At 49.6% G+C, this 20,686-nt stretch overlaps 1 protein-coding gene across 1 annotated transcript in view; it reads left to right on the forward strand.

The window, feature by feature from the left end:
• Positions 1–15,570: 15,570 nt before the first annotated feature.
• LOC144685481 (SH2 domain-containing protein 3C-like) overlaps positions 15,571–20,686 on the forward strand; it is a 151,562-nt gene continuing 146,446 nt past the window's right edge. Inside the window, exon 1 of the mRNA XM_078550038.1 lies at positions 15,571–15,861. The gene's annotated coding sequence lies outside the window, so the exon portion shown is untranslated. The remainder of the gene's footprint in view (positions 15,862–20,686) is intronic.

A 20,686-nucleotide genomic window follows, 5' to 3' on the forward strand; every position in this document is an offset into this window, starting at 1 on the left:
AAGGTTCTCACAGACTTTGAAAATAGAGCCATCCAGCTGGCCGGTGACAATCTGGACCATTCCTGTGCTGACGGTGAGGTTGGCGATGCTCAACTAAGTGAGAATCCAGCAGTGCAACATCCATCAGACAACCATGCTGTGAGTCAGTTCCCCTGTTCCACCATGCACTAATTATCTCTCCTTGCTTTCACAGGTACATCTGGGAAGCAGCTGAGGGGGGTCCACAAGCCAGGTCCTTGACTCAAGCCCCGAAGAAATCTTGGAAGAAAAGTCTGATGACACCCTACTTGAAGGCCCATCACTGTGCTCACTCACTCCTTCCACCAGCGCAGAGACGCACACCTCGGTGGGGCCTAGTTCTAGAGTAGCCTCGGGTTCACAATCTGGTGAGCACATCACACTGTCTGATCCACAACAGGCAGAGGCAGGGACTTCCCAGGTTTCCCGCACTCGGAGGACAGCTGGATGCCAGAAATCTGCTGAGTCCGAGTCAGATGAGGAGCCTCTGGACTCGGTCATACCTCAGCTGCAAAGGCAAACTCGGGAACATCAGGAAGGGATGTGGGCTGCACTCCTCAGGTTGCAAGGCACGATGGAGGAGTCCGTCCGCCTTCAGTCTGAGGTGATAGTGCCGGCATGCCAATGCAGCAGGGTAAACACTGGCAGGATGGTGGCTGCCATGGAGACATTGCCAGGACATCAGACTTACATTGATGCACAGGCTGAACTCCATTGCTGACGCTATAGTCGGCCTCCAGGAGTGTCAGCGCGAGAGGGGTGCGGGGCAGCTTGGTCTCACTCCAGCTTCCCCTTCTCCTCAACGAGTCAGCCAGGGGCCCTTGGGAACCCATAGGGAGGAGGATCAGCAGGTGCATACCCCAGGGCCATCCACCCTGGTAACTCTGGGAGTGTGTGGCCCATCCGAATCCCCTCTTCCTGTGTCCCCAGCAGCTCCAGCTCCACAGTCCGAGGAGGGTGCCACTGCCACAGGGCAGGAGTCCGAAAGCAGGCCGGGGCCCTCCAGGTCTCGGCCCTCCAGAGGACGTCCATCATGGTCATCACTGACAGGGTGTAGCAGTCAGCAGGCTGTCACCACCTCCGCTGTGGATGTCGGGGGAGCACCAAGACATAGCGGCAGGGTTAGGAAGGTTAAGAAAATGTAGTTGCACAGCCTGGGCACAGGTGCTAATCACTTGTACTTAATGTTCACTATTGTAAATAAACTCCCAAGAATGTCTCCTTGCCTGTGGCTCCTTGTTATGATGAGCAGTGTTCATGTCATTCAGATGTGAAACCTTGTTTCCTGCACAAGATAAAGGCAGGTGTCTCAGTCCAGGGCCTCTTCCCTGTGCAGTGTGTAACCTTCAGACCAAAATGATAGTCGGGCTTCACACTCACTGGACGCATTACTGATTCCTGCACCTCGATGGTGCTGGTCATTGCTGCCAGAATATCGCGGGCAGGTGTCACAGAGTTCCCTCATCCTCTCTGTGTGCTCTCGGCATCTTTGAGGTGGGGCTGGCCACCATCTCTTCAGCATCTGTGTCTGGCGACACTGTGCTCCTGAAGGGGTCAGGTGCTGAAGGCTGACAAAGAATCAGGTACATCTAAAGTTTCATGGCACCGACTCGATGATATGACCCTGATCACAGAGCGTAAGCCAGCTGCCCTCAGCCATACAGGAGTCAGACATTCAGAAAGGCTATCTGAAGGTCTATGGACTGTCCTCACTGCATGTCCTCATCATCCTCCACAAATCCTGCGGCTATGTGGACCTCCTGAGCATGCCTGCCTCATCTGGCGAGTGCAATGGCCTCATCCCCAGCATCCTCGCCTTCGAGGGCCTCATCTTTGTCATTCCCTTCTACGTCCTCCTCATCGGAGGAGACGTGCAGCTCCTCCATTTCCTCCTCAGCCAGGTCCTCCTCCCATTGTAGTGCCAGTTTATGGAGCATGCAGTAAGCAATGATGATGCACGACACCCTCTGGGGACTGTACTGCAGGGCTCCACCAGACCTGTCGAGGCACCGGAGCTTCATTTTCAAAATGCCTTTTGTTTGTTCTACCAAAGTCCGGGTCACGGCATGAGCCTTGTTGTACCATCGCTCTGCTGCAGTCTGAGGCCGCCGCACGGGCATCATCAGCCACATCCTCTGTGGGTAGCCTTGTCCCTGAGGAGCCAACACTGCAGCCTCTGTGGACCCTGGAAGATTTCAGGGATATGAGACCGACTGAGCATGTAGGAGTCGTTGGCGCTCTTTGCCAATCATGCACAGACCTACCGGATGCGTCTGTGGTGGTCACACACCAGCTGAACATTCAGCAAGTGGAAGCCCTCGTGGTTGATGTAGTTGACTGCTTGTTGTCCCGGAGATCTCAGCACCACATGAGTTCACTCGATGGCACTCTACGCCTGTGGAAAACCTGAGATATGTGCAAATCCCAGCGCTCTGTCTTCCTGGCTTTCCTGATCCCACGCGAAATGTACAAAATTCTGTTCCTTCGTGACCTCCTGGATACACTTGTGCACGGAGGCTTGCGAGACCCCAGACAGGTCACCTGTGGAGCCCTGGAAGGAGCCACTGGCGTAAAAATTGAGCGTCATGGTCACTTTCATGGGCACTGGCAGTGGATGCCCACCATGTCCACATGGTACCAAATCCTGCAACAGGTGCCATATATGACCAACCAGTTCTCTAGGCACGTGCAGTCTTCACTGGTTCACTGGAACACTGGTTCTCAGTCATCTGCAGGAAACAAGCGTCGTTTATAGACCCTGGGCGATGGTTGTCCGTGGATCTTCAGCTGAGTGCACAGCAGGTCCTGCTGCCCCTTCATCTCGAGGGAGGTGCTCCTCCCTTTGCCAAACCAGGTGCCTCCACCGCTCTCTTCTTCTTCTTCTCTGCTCCGTGTAAGCCATGAGGCAGACCATTAGATCACCAGTCTCAGTGATCCTGATGTTCTCCTCTGGCACGATCAAAGAGAGAGACATGTAGGTGAGCATATGTGTCCTAAGGACCTCTCTTGGTTAAGTCTGAAGGCCCCTTCACACATGCAGGAGAGTGCTGGCCACCACTTGGATGGCCAGCGTGTAGCACGCTCATTGGCTGCCTGAAACCCCACCCACCTCCGCCCCACTTCACTTGATTGACTGGTGGCAGCTTTGGCCATTGGACTGCATGCTGTGCTCTCAGCTCAGGCGCAGATGTTCTCCTAACCCCCACTGCAAGGCTGAGCTGTTAGCTTGAACCATAATGGATACTGGCCCAAACCTGAATGAAGACATTGCAAGGGGCTGTGAGCACCTCCACCAGTGACTGTGCCATGGCCACCATTCACAAGGGGATTGTGCAACTTGCCCAGTCGGTCAATTGCTCTGCTGCCCGCTAAAGTGCATATTAATTTTCAGTGTGAACCCAAGGGGTGTAAAGATCTAGAGCATTTGGTGGCACTTTCATGCTTTTGCATTTCTTGAGTGGGCAGAGAAGCTTCAGAGGCCTGACTCCAAGCATGTCAATGTGACTGCAGCTGAATGGTCTCAGCTGCGGAAGAATGCTCACTTTTGATAAGATTTTCCAAGTGCGAGGCTGCTTCCCTCACCCCCCCACCGGAATGTGCTTGAGTACTTCCTTCAGTCTGTGCTGCCTTGCCCCTCACCTCCAACACCCCCTGGCCCCCCCTCTTGCCTGTACCCCCGCGAATACGTGGCACCTTTTCCTCGATGTGCTATGGGCGATGCTCTCGCGCGCTGCGCAAGATTGTGTGCACTCACCTCCGAGTTCCCCTCGAAGTTCAGGTCCCCAGGTGCATATCTTTTAAAGGCAGTGGTGAAGCACAGCGTTCTGAAGTCACGCCGATGTGGGCGGTGAATTTGGCGTGGGGGGTGGATGATTCCGGTGAGCAGGGCTTATAATGAGATGCTAAAGTATTGAAATTAGGCTCCCGACGTTCGGTGGTGGGAAATGCGGCTCTGCCATTGACGAGTGGAGCGGACAGTCACAAACTGGTTTCATGATGGCATGAAACCGATTTTTGGCCATCTTGCCACATCTCCACCCCCCCGCCACCCCCCCCCCCCCACAACCCCGCCCATCATGACACCCGATGCCAACAGGGCCAGAAAGTTCCGGGCCATGACTCGATATTAGAATTCTCCCATTCCTCATTGCCCCTCCTTTCACCAACTCCCCCAACCAGACCACTTGGTGGGGTACAGTTCCCAAGGCACATGTACCACATATAATCCCCGATTTATACTAAACTGTCTGGCCTATAGTTGGGCAACTGTCGAGATATTACAGTTGAAAATGTATCTCAGAAAACTTAGCGCCATAAGGATAGGAGAGGAGAAAGGAGAGATGGAATTACTCTCTGACAATAATCTAGTATATGCTGACATTTTCCCTTAACAGCACCTTCCAAACACACGATCTCTACCACCTAGAAGGACAAGGGCAGCAGATGAATGGGAACATCACCACCTGCAAGATCCCCTCCAAGTCACACACCATCCTGACTTGGAAATATATCGCCGTTCCTTCATTGTCGCTGGGTCAAAATCCTGGAACATCCTCAACAGCACTGTGGGTGTACCTGCCGCATACGGACTGCAGTGTTTCACAAAGGCAGCTCACCGCCTTCTCAAAAGCAGTTACAGATGGGCAACAAATGCTGGCCTTGCCAGCGACACGCTCATCCCAATAAAGAATATAGAAAAAGTACTTCCCATTAATTTCATTATTAAAGGTACACTGTTTAATGCTCCAGGTGACAGGGTGGCAATTCAGCTGTGGCTGGAGTCTGGGTGGGGGGGCCCTTTAAACTGGCACACAGAGCAACTTCACATTATTTAGCTGAGGAATGTGCATGGATAAATATTTAGATAGAAAATAAGAATGTAGATAGCTTATCAGCATTTATCAGATCGGCAGAAATGCCAAGACTGCAGAGTCCTGTGTGATAGCTCAGGGAAAAGGAGGCATGGCTGAAACTGAATTAAACATGCTTTGCAACAGTCTCCTTCACTTACATCAACACAGTACAATACATGAGACTGAATAATAAGTTTCAAATTTTCAGGAAAGATTGAACAGTTCCAAGTCAGGACGGTGTGTGACCTGGAGGGGATCTTGCAGGTGGTGATGTTCCCATTCATCTGCTGCCCTTGGTCCTTCTAGGTGTTAGAGATCGTGTGTTTGGAAAGTGCTGTTAAGGGAGAATGTCAGCATATACTAGATTGTTGTCAGAGAGTAATTCCATCTCTCCTTTCTCCTCTCCTATCCTTATGGCGCTAATTTTTCTGAGGTATACTTTCATCTGTAGTATCTCGACACTTGCCCAACCAGAGACCAGTTTAAGATAAGAGAAGACTGAGAGTTGAACTGCTAGAGGTATTTCAGACTATGAAAGGATTTGCCAGTTTAGATAAAGAGCGGTTTGAGAAGTTTCACCATCACCTTTTGAACCGCAATCAGAGATGAGTTTTTTTTAATTTGTTCACGAGATATGGGCATCACTGGCTAGGCCAGCATTTATTAAAACTTGAACTAAGTGGCTTGCTAGGCCATTTCAGCTGTGGTCTGAAGTCACATATAGGCCAGACCAGATAAGGACAGCAGATTAGTGAACCAAATAGGTTTTTACAGCAATCGTTTTGCGGTCATCATCAGACTTTTAATTCCAGATCTTCATTGAATTCAAATTGCACCACCTGCCATGGTGGGATTCAAACCCTGGTCCCCAGAGCATTACCCTGGGTCTCAGGAATACTCGGCCAGTGACAATACCACTTTGCCACCACCTCCTCCTACAGTAGTACAGAACTTGAGTAATGCAGAAAAAAGACACAGGTTGTCGAAGCTTTTTGTTTTGCACTCATCAGGACAATTCGCAAGAATACCAAACGTAAAGGGAACAATAATTTATACATTGCGCCTGTTTCAACTAAACAAAATAGATGACAGCCATTCTTCATTCCCCAGGGTAATGCCTTGGCCAGTCGGAGTCAACCTGCCGCGTTTGAATTCAAACAAAGCTTGGCAGTTAACTGTCAGTCATCAGTTAATTGGTATATTCTCCGTGGCAATGCTGCTACCAATCAGAGTCCACTTGCCAACCAATCAGCACTCTCTTCTCATGAAGTATAAATTGTTGTTTCTTTTGGCATTGAAAATTGTCCTGATGAGTGTAAGACAAAAAGCTTCGACAACCTGTCTCTTTTTTCAGCGGTGCTAGAGATGAGCAATAAACACTGACTGAGTTAACGATGCTCATATACCATGAACGCATAAATGTCTGAGACAAAAAGCTGTGAAATCAGGCGATTCTAATACGGAGCCATGGCAGGCAAGGCTGATCCTGTTCTCACCCGATGTCCATAAGCAGACGTTTGAGCCAAAGTGGCTGATGAAGAGAGGGAGAGAGGGAGAGAGAGAGAGAGAGAGAGCATTCCTATAGGGAGGGGGTGATGAATCAGAGGAAGAGTTACCCTGAGTTGTTCTCCTGTATTCTGTGGTCGCTGGATAGAAAACAAAAGCCTGAGCACAGAGGAGACCACCCCTCCCCCCGGCCAATCCGGATCATTAACAGCAACCAGTTCTCTGTCAGCCCAGCTCAATTTTCCTGTAAGATACCAAGTTCAGGCTGCCACATTGGTACCAACTCAGTGCCAAATCTGGGAGTTATCCGAATTCGGGAGATCAGCCTGAGCTTATTTCACCCAATACTGAGCAGCTGTCAACGCGCGAGGGATGTTTTTTCTGGATTCAGACCATGAGCCTGGTGTGGAGCTGGTGGCTGTGACTGCAGTTAGCCCGGATAAGGGTGTGGGCCTTAAGCATCAAATTCCATAACTATCCCATCTCACCATACACAATGCCAAATCCAGGCACACCCTTGACCATACTTAATCCCAACGCCAGTCCTGATCCCAGCTAAACCCAATTCCAATTCTGGCAGAATGTTCTTGATAAATAATTCATAGAAATTAAATTGTTTTAGGAAATCAACTGATTGATGATATTCTTTGACAAAACATAAAATTCTCCCCAACGTATGTCAACAATGGGTCTCAATCCAAATCACTGAAGAATATCCTTACTACACTCATTGCTGCTTGTCAACCATCCCACGTATCTTCTGAATGCACTAGAGATATATCACCAACTCCATTACCCACTTCTGGCTGTAGTCATTTGCTTCTGACCCCACCATTTGTCTTGAACACTGCCAACCTGTACCTTCACTCATCGACCTCACTCAACAAGACAGTCTCTAGCCCCATCAGGCAACATCTGCCTTCAACTGGGCTACCTCCTGCCCCACCATATCTCTGAGTCTGCTGACCTGTCCTCAATCCCGCCAATCCAACTTTTGTTTTAATTGTTCACGTGATGAGGGCATCTCTAGCTAGGCCAGCATTTATTGCCCATCCCTAATTGCCCTTGAGAAGGCGGTGGTGAGCCGCCTTCTTGAACTACTACAGTCCATGTGGTGTAAATACATCCACAGTGCTGTTAGGGAGAGAGTTCCAGGATTTTGACCCAGTGACAGTGAAGGAACGGTGATATATTTCCAAGTCAGGATGTTGTGTGGCTTGGAGGGGAACTTGCAGATGATGGTGTTCCCATGTGTCTGCTGCCCTTGTCCTTCTTGATGGTAGCAGTCGTGGGTTTGGTAGGTGCTGCCTAAGGAGCCTTGGTGAATTCCTGCAGTGTATCTTGTAGGTGGTACACACTGCTGCTACTGTGCGTCGGTGGTGGAGGGAATGAATGTTTGTGGATGGAGTGCCAATCAAATGGCTGCTTTGTCCTGGATAGCGTCGAGATTCTTTTGTGTTGTTGGAGCTGCACTCATCTAGGCAAGTGGAGAATATTCCATCACACTCCTGATTTGTGCCTTGTAGATGGTGGACAGGCTTTGGGGAGTCAGAAGATGAATTACTCGGTGCAGGATTCCTAGCCTCTGACCTGTTCTCATATCCACAGTATTTATATGGCTGGTCCAGTTCAGTTTCTGGTCAATGGTGACCCCCAGGATGTTGATAGTGGGGGATTCAGAGATGGTAATGCCATTGAATGTCATACGGCATTGGTTAGATTCTCTCTCATTGGAGATGGTCATTGCCTGACGCTTGTGTGGCACTAATGTTACTTGCCACTTGGCAGCCCAAGCTTGGATATTGTCCAGGTCTTGCTGCATTTAGACATGGACTGCTTCAACTCCAAATCAACCAAAGTTGGTGAACCTGAATCCGGGTCCACCAACTTTGTTCTGTTTGTGCTGTGATGCTTCTGAAGCCACATTGCCCCCTGACCCCTGGCCCCACCTTCCTTCCTGTGAAGCATTGAAAAAATCTGGAAAAGGATGGCACAAAAAGCCACTCACTTCCAAAATCTCGAAAAATCAGACAAAATTCACCATAATGAGTCTGTGATCTAGGGTGAAGCTGTAATGGCTCAAAAGTTCAAAGGCAGCCAGTCTGTCATATTCCATACTCCCATCATCACTTCACTTCTGCATCTTTCCACTATTTTCCTGACATTTTACCATCTCCAGGAGCACTCCTGAAGGCATTGCATATCACCCTTGCACTGTGGGAATGTGAATGTTGCCAGGCACTCTTCCCAAGTGGCTGACTGTGTACACATCTCAAATATTATGTGGGGTTTTGGTCTCCCTATTTAAGGAAGGATGTAAATGCGTTGGAGGCGATTCAGAGGAGGTTTACTAGATTGATGCCTGGAGTGAGCGGGTTGTCTTATGAGGAAAGCGTAGACAGATTGGGCTTGTTTCCACTGGAGTTTAGAAGAGTGAGGGGAATCCTGAAGCCCAACATGGCTGGTGACTGGAGGGTGGGAAAAAGGAGGGGAAATTATGTTAAAACTTTGAAAACACGCATGCACTCGTCACCCCTTTGCCCCTTATTGTTGGGTGGAATCTTCCGGTCCCACCAGCAGTGGGAAGCTTGGCGGGTGGTGGGGGTGGGGGTGGCGGGGGGGGGGGATCTTAATTTGGCGGGAGGCCAAAAATCAGCTTCCTGACAGTGGGGTGAACTTTTGGAATTCTGACCTCGGGACTTTCAGACGGGTTCAAGGTGGGTCAAGCTTCCCCCGCTGAACAATGTCAGGAAGCTCTTTAGCATGTATTAGCATCATCATGCAAGGTCATTGAAAGGCCAGCTCGCTGGAATTAAGCTATCCCTCCAAATTAAGTTTGCCGCCTGGGAGAAATGAGAAGATTCACTGTTACGATGACACCTAAAGTGGTTAGTGCCCGGCACGCTTGACTTCTTCCATCAGTGACAGGGAGCTGTCTCCACACTGTCCTCTTCGGGGAGTGTCTGTAAATGCCAACCGTGCTTTTGAGGCCAGATGGTGCCAGTGCCAGTTGCGTGGAGAATGACCCAGGGCGGCAGGAAGGGTTACTGAAGAAGGGTGGAGCAGCGGCCGGGCAGTGGAAGGGGTAGCGCAGGCTTTCCGGGTGCCTTTTAAATATGGCGCCCAGACCTTTGAACCCATGTGGTAATGGCAGGGGGCAGCAACTCCCTGCCTGCCCACCTCACCCACCCCCACGAGAATCAGCGAGCTCCTCGCGGCTGCATATTTAATGAACCGAAGAGGGCAAGATCGCTGGTCCACTGTCCTGCCTACCCCTCCAACGGAAATCACTCCTACCTCCGCGCCCGCCACTGAACTTAGACTCCAGAGCAGAAAAAACCCAGTCTACGTGCCAGCTGTGGCTCCGTTGGTAGCCACTCCCACCTCTGAGTCATAAGGTTCCCAAGTTCAAGCCTCACTCCAGGGCTTGAGCACAAAAGTCAAGGCTGACACTCCAGTGCAGAACAGAGGGAGCACTGCACAGCCAGAGACGCCGTCTTTTGCTTGGATGAGATGTTAAACCAAGGCCCCCAGCTGCCTGCTCAGGTGGATTTAAAAGATCCCATGACACTATTTCAAAGAAGAGCAGGAGAGTTATCCCTGGAGCAGAATCTTTACCTCGTTGGCCGGTGGGGCCCCGAGAGCGGCCGCGCGACAGACCCACCTGCCTGCGATTGGGCCACGGCTGCAATCTGGCCGATTAATGGCCAGCAGGCATGAAACGCAGGCTGATAACGTCAGCACTGCCGGGGCGGGGGGAGGGAGGAGGGCGAGCGTGGAAGTCAGTGCGTGCGCGCGGCTGCGTTCAGTGAAAGCTCCCTGAAGGCCCGGAGCTCCCTCGGGGGGGGCTGAAGATTTTTCACGTTAAAAGTAAAGTTTTCATGTGACTCTGACGCATGAGCAGGGACGTGTTGAAAATGAGTTTTAAGAACGTGAGTTTTATTTTTAATTCACATCGGAAGCCTCATCCCGCCCGTGGATGAGGTTTCCTCAGAAATCCAAAGGCCGCTTGGCCTATTCACCCGCCTGCCAACCGTGAGGTTGGACAGGCGGAGAAAAATTCTAATGAATGAATTAATTAATTGGGCTTAATTGTTGGCGGGCGCGCTGCCAAATCCTCCATGCGCCCGCTGACCGAAATATCACGCGAGTGAGCGATGACGCCAGGGCGCTCGCCTGATGTCACCGCGCGCTATTTTCCTCCCGTTCAGGTCGGGCGTGCACCCGCCCGACGAGGGAAAGATTCTGCCCCCCCACCTGGTGTCCTGGCCAATATTTAACCCTCAATCAACATCACAAAACAGCAGATTATCCGGCCATTGTCGCATTGCTGTTTGTGGCAGCTTGCTGTGCGCAATGGCTGACGTGTTTCCTACATTACGATAGTGTCTACACTTCAGAAGTATTTCATTGGCTGTAAAGCCCTTTGACGTGCCCTGTAGTTGTGAAAAGCGCCCTGTAATACGAGTCTTTCTTATTTCCCCGCCCAGCGGCACTCCACCTTCCCCCCCACCAACCTTTTCAATGCTTATCCAACCTCAATCTTCTGCCCGCCTCAGCCTAGCAGACAGCTCCACAGCCACCGGCAGTCCCCAATGAAGAGCCCCTTCTTCAAGTGTAAGCTGAGGCAGTGACAGTCAACGGGCAAGTTGATTGTGAGTGGCGGCATGGGCGAGGGAGTGAGCCAGACAGATCTAGCTTGTCTGGATGGGGGAGGGAAGCCAGAGTTCCCATCCTGCTTTCAATCTGGTGTTTCCCTTAATTGGCATAGAGGCAAGTTCCCTATCCAGTTAAGGGCAGTGGGTGGGCTCTCAACACCGGAGGGCCAATCAGAGGCCTTCCAGCTTCAGAGAAGCAGCTAGCTGCAGTAAAGGGTAAGTAACTGAGAGGGTGCTTCAACACGAAGATGCTCTCTCAGCCACTTTTCTAAACATATAATTAAAAAATAGAGAAAGCAGCCAGGCCATTGTATGGATGGGGAGTCCCTCTACAGGGCAACCTTCGGCTGTACCCCCAATCTAAGGAGGCAGGCAGGGCTGGCACCCCGGCCTACTGCTGGATGCCCATCTCCCTTCATCACATCGGGAAACTGGAAGACGGCTGTAAAATTCAGTCCCCTTGACTTACCTTTAACAAGGCTCTTAATGAGCCTAAGTGACTGCCCACCTCGTGGGGGAGGGCAACCCTCCCAGCTCTGAACCCACCTCAGCTAGGATGGCTGACACTGGGAATGGAGTCAGGAAACCGGCACCCCGGCTGGTTCTGGTATTTTCGGACCCCCCTCCACCTCCATTCCCAACGTTGGTGAGGCCCGGAATTCCCGCCTGATTTTTGCAAGTTGATTGAGGGTCAGAGCGAGGTTGGCTGGGATGCACGCGGTTGAATTTCTTGCCAACATTCACTTTCTCAGTCGTGGATAAGCAAAGACCACTTGGGTAAAATATGCAAGAGGGAAGCTGCCATCCTCACGACGGCAACCCAGGGAAATAAAAAGAGGAAACTTTGGGATGGGGGATGGAACTGAATCACAGAATCATATAATTGTTATTCAGCCCGTCGTTTCTACATTGGGAAAAAAAATAAAATCAGGAGCTTAAAGTCCAAACCTGTAAGCAACTGAGACTCCCCAGGGCAATTAGTGGGTAGAAGCATCGATTAATTAGCGATGTGGAGCCCCAGGTAAATGCAAATTATCATATTTTATTCAGCATGCAGTCATGTAAATTAGCATTGGCAGAGCATGGGGATTGAACTGTTCAGTTAGGCAATTCCCTCACAGATGTGCAATATTCCGGCGACGATTACATGGAGCTAATCATATCTAGAAAGAATATTAATTAATAAGCGGAAGATATATAGCAATTTAAATTGTTAGGCTCAACTCATTAACCAGCAGCTTAGATATAGACTGATGGTTTGCCTGATAGGTCGGGGGGTTTTATTGAGTGAGCCATAAAAAAAACCAGAACGGTTCCAAGTTTTGATCTGCTGCTTGTGTTGAATTAACTAATCAGTTGGGATATTACAAATATCTCAGTGCCCGAGGGGTGCAAGCAGGAAATCAACCAGCCATTCCCATTTTAGATCGCTACCCGTGGTTCCGCTTGGGAATACACGAGTGGGCAGGTAAGGGAAGGATTAGGTTCTCTGGAAATGCTGCTGACAGTCACTGTCAGGCTCACATGTGAATAATAGTCACTTGGATGTGGAACCAGAGAGTCACCATCAACAAAGGAACAGTGCCCATGTCCTTGGAACTCCTTGGGTCAGGCTCCGATGAGTGAGGGGGTCAGTAGGTGGGCACCAAATTAGCACGGGGTAAGCTGACAGAAGCACCACCATGCGTCAATTTCTGATGCCCACATGTCCCCGCCTGTATGCCCATCTTTGGGATGGGTACTCAGAGGCCTCTCCCTCAGCCGCCATTCCGCTTAGCTGCCAGAGCCAGTGGTTGATCCGGGTAAAAGATCAAATTATGAATTCTTTGGTGCCTGAGTCACATCCCAGCCATGGGTCTTACTGGCAAGGCCTTCTGGAGGTCAGCATGCTTCCTTTCACTCAATAGTACGGCCTCCATTACTGCTTTAATCGCGTTCTAGATTCAGTACTGGGAACTCCAACGTTAGGAAGTCTACACATTGGCTGTCACTTGCCTTGATAGACAGAGACTATGCCCCATAGATAGTAGCCAGGAAACTCTTAGAAACAATGGAGGCCTGGCACAACCAGGTTGCCACCATAGTCCTGGGATATCCACTGGTTTCCTGCAGGGGTGACAGCAGGAGGCCAGAAAAATGCACAAGGACTTTCTTTCCTGATGTCCATTAACAGAGCAGTGACTAGAGAGAATTAGCTAAGAAAAATCTAGATTCCTGGAATAGCGAAATCTAGTGTCTGGGAATTACCCGTATCTTTGCGTACACTATGTATGTACTTTGCGCCAGCTCTTCTGGCGATGGGAACAGTTAGTGAGTTAGCGATAAATAATAATAACTGAAGGATTTCTTCCAAACTTAAAGAGCGAGTGATGTAAAACAAGAAACAGAAAGGAGGGAATTTGCTTTATTGTCCTCAGCACCTTTGGGCTAAGATTAGAGTTGCCAACTGTGATTCAATGTATCCCTGGAGATTTCATCACATGACTTGCCCCCCCCGCGCTCCAGCCGTTTGTCGGCCAACCCTTGTGATGCGCTGCCTTCCTGCACCAATTGGAAAGCAAAAAAGATTCATTACCCAATTGGATGACGCTTTACTGTCAGCCATTTTCAATATTTTTATATCTGCCTCAGAGAAATGTTCAAAGGAAATGACAAAAAAAATCCTAGGCCAGAATTTTCTGCTCGAGTTCGGGCCCGCTCAACCTGAACGCACGTAAAATTGCGCAAAAAGACGTCGGGCGAGCACCCCAAAGTCATTGCGCACGCGTGCAATACTGAGGTCAGCGGGCGCATGCAGGAGTCGGAGCCCCGCCTGTCGACAATTAAAGGGCCAATTAATGCCCACTTAAAGGTCAATTGCGGAAAATACATCCGGCGATCGTGTTTCACGCTGGGTGGGCTTTAATCGGCCACCCAGCGTAAGATCACGTCCACAGCCCAATATCGGCCGGGAGCAGGTTTTACATCCATTTCCAGCTGCATCGACCTCGGGCACACCCTGAGGGTAAGATTCAGGCCCTAATCCTTTTTTAACGTCCCTTTGATTTTTCTCCAGGGTTGTAAGTCCAGGGCAGCAGTGTCCTGGAGATCGACCTTCAATTCCTGGTGACTCCAGGCCAATCCTGGAGGGGTTGGCAACCCTTGCTAAGATAGGGAACGTCACCAAAATCTCTCTCCTAATTATTACCTGGCGACCCCTGCTACAAGGACAGCAGCAGGCCGAGATGTGGTGGTCCTCATGGCCAAGTGACCCACTGTCCAAATTCAAACACGAAGAATAGCCACTAAGATCAAAGCAAAATACTGCGGATGCTGGAAATCTGAAACAAAAGTAGAAAATGCTGGAAAAGCTCAGCAGGTCGGGCAGCATCTGTGGAGAGAGAAGCAGAGTTAGCGTTTCGAGTCCACACGACCCTTCTTCAGGTGAAGGATAGCCACTCGGATGCTGTATTGAAGGGCATTCGGTGTCCATGTAATCACACTGTAGCAGGAATCAGCGTTGACAGGAGCACAATTAGAGTGGAAAAGAGAAATTGTGTGGGGGAGTTTTACGCCCCTTCCACTGGGGGGATTTTCCAGTCCCACCAAAGTTAACGGGCTTTTGAATGGCTTGCCATGACAGGGCCATAAAATTCCACCCAATAGGGGAAGCTGAAGCAGCCCAATTCAGCATTCCCCAGGACAACATTGAGGAAGTATTTAGAAATTCATTATATTCCAAATTGTGGCTTTTTCTATTTCTGGTGCTGCTGACCTTGTTTGTAGAACCTTTTGGCCAAGTATATTTAGGTCAGGTAGTCATAGCAACCCAGGGAGCCCAGGCCTACCAGGCCATTAGAAAGAACAGACATTAGAAACCCTTTTTTAATCTGCAAAGAAATCACAATTGGAAAAGAAACAAACTTGCATAAATGCTTGCTGATCTGAGTTTTCGCTGACAAAGAATTATTCCCCTCACCAGCGCTAATGGCCCCGCATTTCCAGCATTTTTGTTTTGTTTTGTCAGGTTCCTAGAGTTTGCAGCCTCCCTTTTATTTGTGATTGGAGACAAAAGTCGATCTTTATTGTCAGTTCCGATTGTTTGTACATCAGTACCTCATGGGGCAGGCCTGCCTGCGCAAAACCCACAACTTATTATCCTCAAAATAAGAGATTGAGCGAAAAACACATTTAAAAAAAAAACCATGGAGCCTAAAGGCAGAAAACACCGGAAAAGCAGAGCAGGTAGACCACCACTTCCAAGAGGAAAAGCAGATCAACATTTGAAGTGAGATCCCTCATCACAGGCCTGAACTTTTAACTTGCTCCAATCCTTTTACTTCATAGTAAGTTCTTTTCTTGGAATAAAGAGGTCAACTGAGCGCAGAAATGAGCATCCACCAATTCCCTCCCCCTCCCTCCCTGACACAAACACACTACAGTATAGTACACAATTACTATTCATATCTGATTGGCTGGATGGTCAGTTGCTTTAAAAATGTTGGTCCCTCCTTTATCCCCAACAAGTTTCTACTGTGTGAGCCGTGCTCGGCTCCAGCCTAGGCTTGTCCCCTCTGACTGCACCATTCTATCTGACTCCCCTCGGCATTCTTCTCATCACTTGACCTTCGCCCCTTGCGATGTCCAGAGTTCCTGTGGAGAAGCAACTGAGGCTCAGCTTGTCCAGAACTGAGACAAAGCATCCACTGTCCATGCCTGTCTGAGGCATTCCAGCCACCGACTACTGCCTCTGTTAAATAGCACCGGGAGTTTCTGAACGAGGGGAGAAGTCTGATTTCAGCAGCGACATCGGAGGGATCTGCTCCATACAGATTCGCAACCAACAGGTATTTTTAAACTGGCGATCTTCAACCTTACTTTTAAACAAACAGCGAAATCTCTAGATTTTAATTGTTCTTCCTTAGCAAGAAGATGTAATCTGTAGCATCTAGTTTGCATGTCTTTTTCTAAGCAAGTTTAACCCTTTCTAGTTACCAGGGATGTGATTCATACTCGCGTAACGAATGGATTGGGACAGGATCTGCATTTATAAAATCAGCACAGAGAACTTGCTTCAAAGGGGTATCTGAAAAAAAAAAAGCAATTTTAATCACACAAACTATTTCTAATTAATGGGCCAAAAATGTCTCCTAATTTAATTGATTTTAATAATTTTTGGTCGTTCTAATTTTCTTCCCTCACTCCCGATGTGGCTGTCTCTACCTTGTTTTCAATGGTACGGGTGCCAAAGAATGGGCCCTTGGCTGAGGTGCCAGGAAGCTTCTGGTGCCCACAGAGCTGTACCCTGGCAATAGTCATCACCGTCAGCAAAACAGAGTGGAAGTGGACAGAAACACTGCGGGGAACAGAAAGGAAAGTGTTGGCCTCTTGTTGTCTGTCATTGTCTGTTGCTTAATGGATACCCCGCGGTTACAGATGTCCCTTAGATTAGTCACAGACTCATCCTCGGTATTTTTTAAATGCACACAAGGCTTGTCGGAAGTGAGAGCAGGCTGGGATTCACTGTTTTAAGAGTTGGGTTCATAACCAGCTTTATATTGGATCTATTATTTAGCAAATGCTGGACTGTCGTTTAGCCTGAGTGCCTCTCGTTGCTGTACATTCGACTCAGTTGTAAGAAATTCAGTGGGCTCATACATTTTGTTGTTTAATGAAAAACTGCTGTTCCACAAACAATACCTACCATTCTTAAAGGAACACACACCACTGAACAACAAGACTGCTAGGGTGTACATTACATATATAAGAATATTCAGAAACAGGACTTGGCTGTGAGACCCTACGTGCCCCTTCTGAAAGACCTCAACTCCACTAATCCTTCTTCTTCTTTGAGAAACACATTCAGTTTCCATTAGACCTTATTTGATAACTTATTCCACAAGTGAATTCCCCCTTCCGGAGCCAAAAAAGTCTGGTTCCTCTTCTTCCCCCTGACTTTCCAATTTTTAACTTGAGTCCTTTGGTATTGAAATCTTCACAATCTTGAAAGTTTCAGTATGATCTCATCAAAGTCTTCCCTTCCTTACAATTTACATTTCAAATATGGTTTCATTTTCTTTGCTCACCTCTGCACCTTCCAAGTCAACAATATTTTTCCCATCATAAAATACCCAGATTTGCTTATAGTACCCAAGGCATGTTGGCCGTCAACAGGCCTTAGCAGTCTTAAAACCTTTACACACCACATACAATTAGTGCAGTGGCAGCTCGATCAAATCAATTTTCAGACAAAGGTATGAGATTTTCCCCTATGTTACAGTGAGGATACTTCTAAAGTACTTAACTGGTCGGGAAGCGCTTTGCGGTATCCTGAGGTCATGAAAAGCACTGTATAAACGCAAAACTTGGAACGGAGAAACTTGAGAGGTTAACCTCACAGAGCTTTTCAAGATAATGAGAAGTTTTTGATCATGTTAGGTAAGAGGAAAACTATTCCCTACGGTGGGAGGGTCAATAACCAGGGAGGTCACGCATTCAAAATCGTTGGAGAAATGAGGAATTTTTTTTTTCACTTCAGAGAGTTATCAGGATCTGGAATGTTTTACCTGAAAAGGCTGTGGGAGCTGATTCCATGGATCATTTTAAGAGGGTGGCGGGCAAGTGAGCAACTTACCGACAAAAAGCAGACAATGTGGGACTAAACACGACTGCTCTTTCAAAGAGACACAGCACCGGAATGACAGGCAGAACGGGCTCCTTCCGAGCTGTAAGTTTCTACGGTTCAATGAAATCTTTCCTTGCTTTGTGAGACTGGAAAGAAGAAGCCGTGGGCTGGAATTTTCCCTGATTTGCGCTAAGTCCGGCGGCAGGTGTGAAAAAAGACGTCTTTCCCACCAGCCGCAAGGGCGGGTTTTTGCACTGTATTGTCCGCACCCTGCCTCATTATCTATGCAGCCACAGGAAACACGCTGTATCGCTGGCAGGCAGCCTCTGAATCGCCCGCCACGCTGTTACCTCACCGTTTCCTCACTCCTGGTGTCATATCTAAATTACAGCCGCGCACACAGTTCTCAATGCTTGTAGCCCAGGACTTCACCAATGGAGACATGGCCCCGAAAGCCAAGAGGAGTTCAGTGACCTGTCATTGGAATACCTTTTGGAGGCCCGCTGTGATGTTCTCTACCCCCCGCTCTGGCCGCAGGAGGTCCAGCAATCTCACCACTCTGGTTTGGGAGGCAGTGGCAGTGGTGGTCAGTGTCAATGCTGCACAGAAGAGGTCAGCCATCCAGTGCAGAAATCAGATGAATGATCTCATCTGTGCCGCCAGGGTAGGTCAACTATTTTGTCACTCTAAAACTACACACTCACAAGCCCATCACACATGCACTGGCATCTCACTCACTGCCAGCTCAAGGGGCATCACCACTCACTCTCTCTCACACACCCTCACATCTCCATCTGGCCTCATCTCCTCTGGAGACTGCCTCCTCAGCACTCACCATCTTGAGGCCACTTGCACAGATCAACATTTGTCCCCACACACACCCTGAGATACCCCCCTTCCCCAGTACAGCCCTCGCCCTGCAACCTCTTCCCTTGTCTGAAGCCAAGCAAGCCCTTGCCCAGGCAGCCATTGAAAAGCCACCCCCGCCTAATGACTGGCCTGGTAGGTAGAGACCTGCCCGTGAGCCCTCCTAAAAGCGATGTGGTGCTGCCTGCAAAGCCTGGCGCTGATGACCACGAGTGCTGCCCAAAGCCAGGTAGACAAGCAGACCTTGAAGTCCCGAGCGAGGTGCAGCTCGGCAGGTGCATGTCGCCTATGTACCGTCGTGAAACACGTCAGTGAGCAATCACGCCGATTTGAGCTGATGATCCAGCATGGCGGGGGAGGTGATCCAGCATGGGGAGGTGATACAGCATGGGGAGGTGATCCAGAATTGGGGGGGTGATCCAGCATGGGGGGGAGGTGATCCAGCATGGGGAGGTGATCCAGCATTGGGGGGGAGGTGATCCAGCATGGGGAGGTGATCCAGCATGGGGAGGTGATCCAGCATTGGGGGGGAGGTGATCCAGCATGGTGAGGTGATCCAGCATGGGGAGGTGATCCAGCATGGTGGGGTGATCCAGCATGGGGAAGTGATCCAGCATGGGGAGGTGATCCAGCATGGGGAGGTGATCCAGAGTGGGGAGGTGATCCAGCATGGGGAGGTGATCCAGCATAGGGAGGTGATCCAGCGTGGGGAGGTGATCCAGCGTGGGGTGATCCAGCATAGGGAGGTGATCCAGCATGGGGAAGTGATCCAGCATGGGGAGGTGATCCAGCATAGGGAGGTGATCCAGTGTGGGGAGGTGATCTAGTGGGGGGAGGTGATCCAGCGTGGGGAGGTGATCCAGCATAGGGAGGTGATCCAGCGTGGGGAGGTGATCCAGCATGGGGAGATGATCCAGCATGGGGAGGTGATCCAGCGTGGGGGGTTGATCCAGCGTGGGGAGGTGATCTAGTGTGGAGAGGTGATCCAGCATGGGGAGGTGATCTAATGTGGGGAGGTGATCCAGCATGGGGAGGTGATCCAGTGTGGGAAGGTGATCTAGTGTGGGGAGGCGATCCAGCATGGATAGGTGATCTAGTGGGGGAGGTGATCTAGTGTGGGGAGATGATCCAGCATGGGGAGGTGATCTAGTGGGGGGAGGTGATCTAATGTGGGGAGGTGATCCAGCATGGGGAGGTGATCTAGTGTGGGGAGGTGATCCAGCATGGGGAGGTGATCTAGTGTGGGGAGGTGATCCAGCATGGGGAGGTGATCTAGTGTGGGGAGGTGATCCCGGGGAGCAGGGCTCGTAATGAGATTCTAATGTATTGAAATGAGCTTCCTGATGTGTGGTGGTGAGAAACGCGCCCCCACCCTCCCATTGACGGCCGGAGTGGACGATCGCAAACTGGTTTTATGACAACATGAAACCGATTCTTGCGATCTCCCGATATTTTCCGCTCCCGCCCGCTATGAACCCGCCGCAAACACGAGGGGAAAATCCTGGCCATGGCGTAAATAAGAAGGGGTCTGTGCTATCAACACTTCACACCGAGGCCTGGTGTCTCTCCGCAGTATGAGGGAAAACTGACCACTCCAAGCAGCATTGGTGGAAGCCTTTGGAAAGGACACCGATTCCAACTCCCTCATAACTCCATGGCTGCCCACAGAAAACTCATTATGACTTGAGCGCTACAGTTAGTTCAAAACACTTTCACTTCCCCTGGTTCATACATTTTATGTAATGTTCAGTTTAAAATAAACAGGTACACAGCTGCGTTAAAATAGCACAGAAAAGGACTTTCCACGGGCACTAACTGATGTGTTACCAGGGGGAATGATCCAGCGAAGCAGCTTATGAACGTACTTGCCCAAAAAAAAAAGGGGTTTTTAATGATTTAAATTCTAAGAGGAGTCCTGGGCAATATTTATCCCTCAGCCAACGTCACCAACACGGGTGACCCGGTGATTCTCACAGTGCTGCGCAAAATTAGCTGCTGGGTTTCCTACATCAAAACAATGACCACATTTCGAAAAGACCATCCCCGGACCTTACAATGTAAAGTCCCACTCCGGTAACGTCACTGATAAGGAGTGCTCAAGGTGCCACATGAAGGGGCAATTCTCCACAATCTGACAGTTCCTAAGCTGCCTCTACTCTCCGTTTATAAAAACACAGTTT

Source organism: Cetorhinus maximus, chromosome 10, assembly GCF_964194155.1.
Source record: "Cetorhinus maximus chromosome 10, sCetMax3.hap1.1, whole genome shotgun sequence".
Lineage (NCBI taxonomy): Eukaryota > Metazoa > Chordata > Chondrichthyes > Lamniformes > Cetorhinidae > Cetorhinus > Cetorhinus maximus.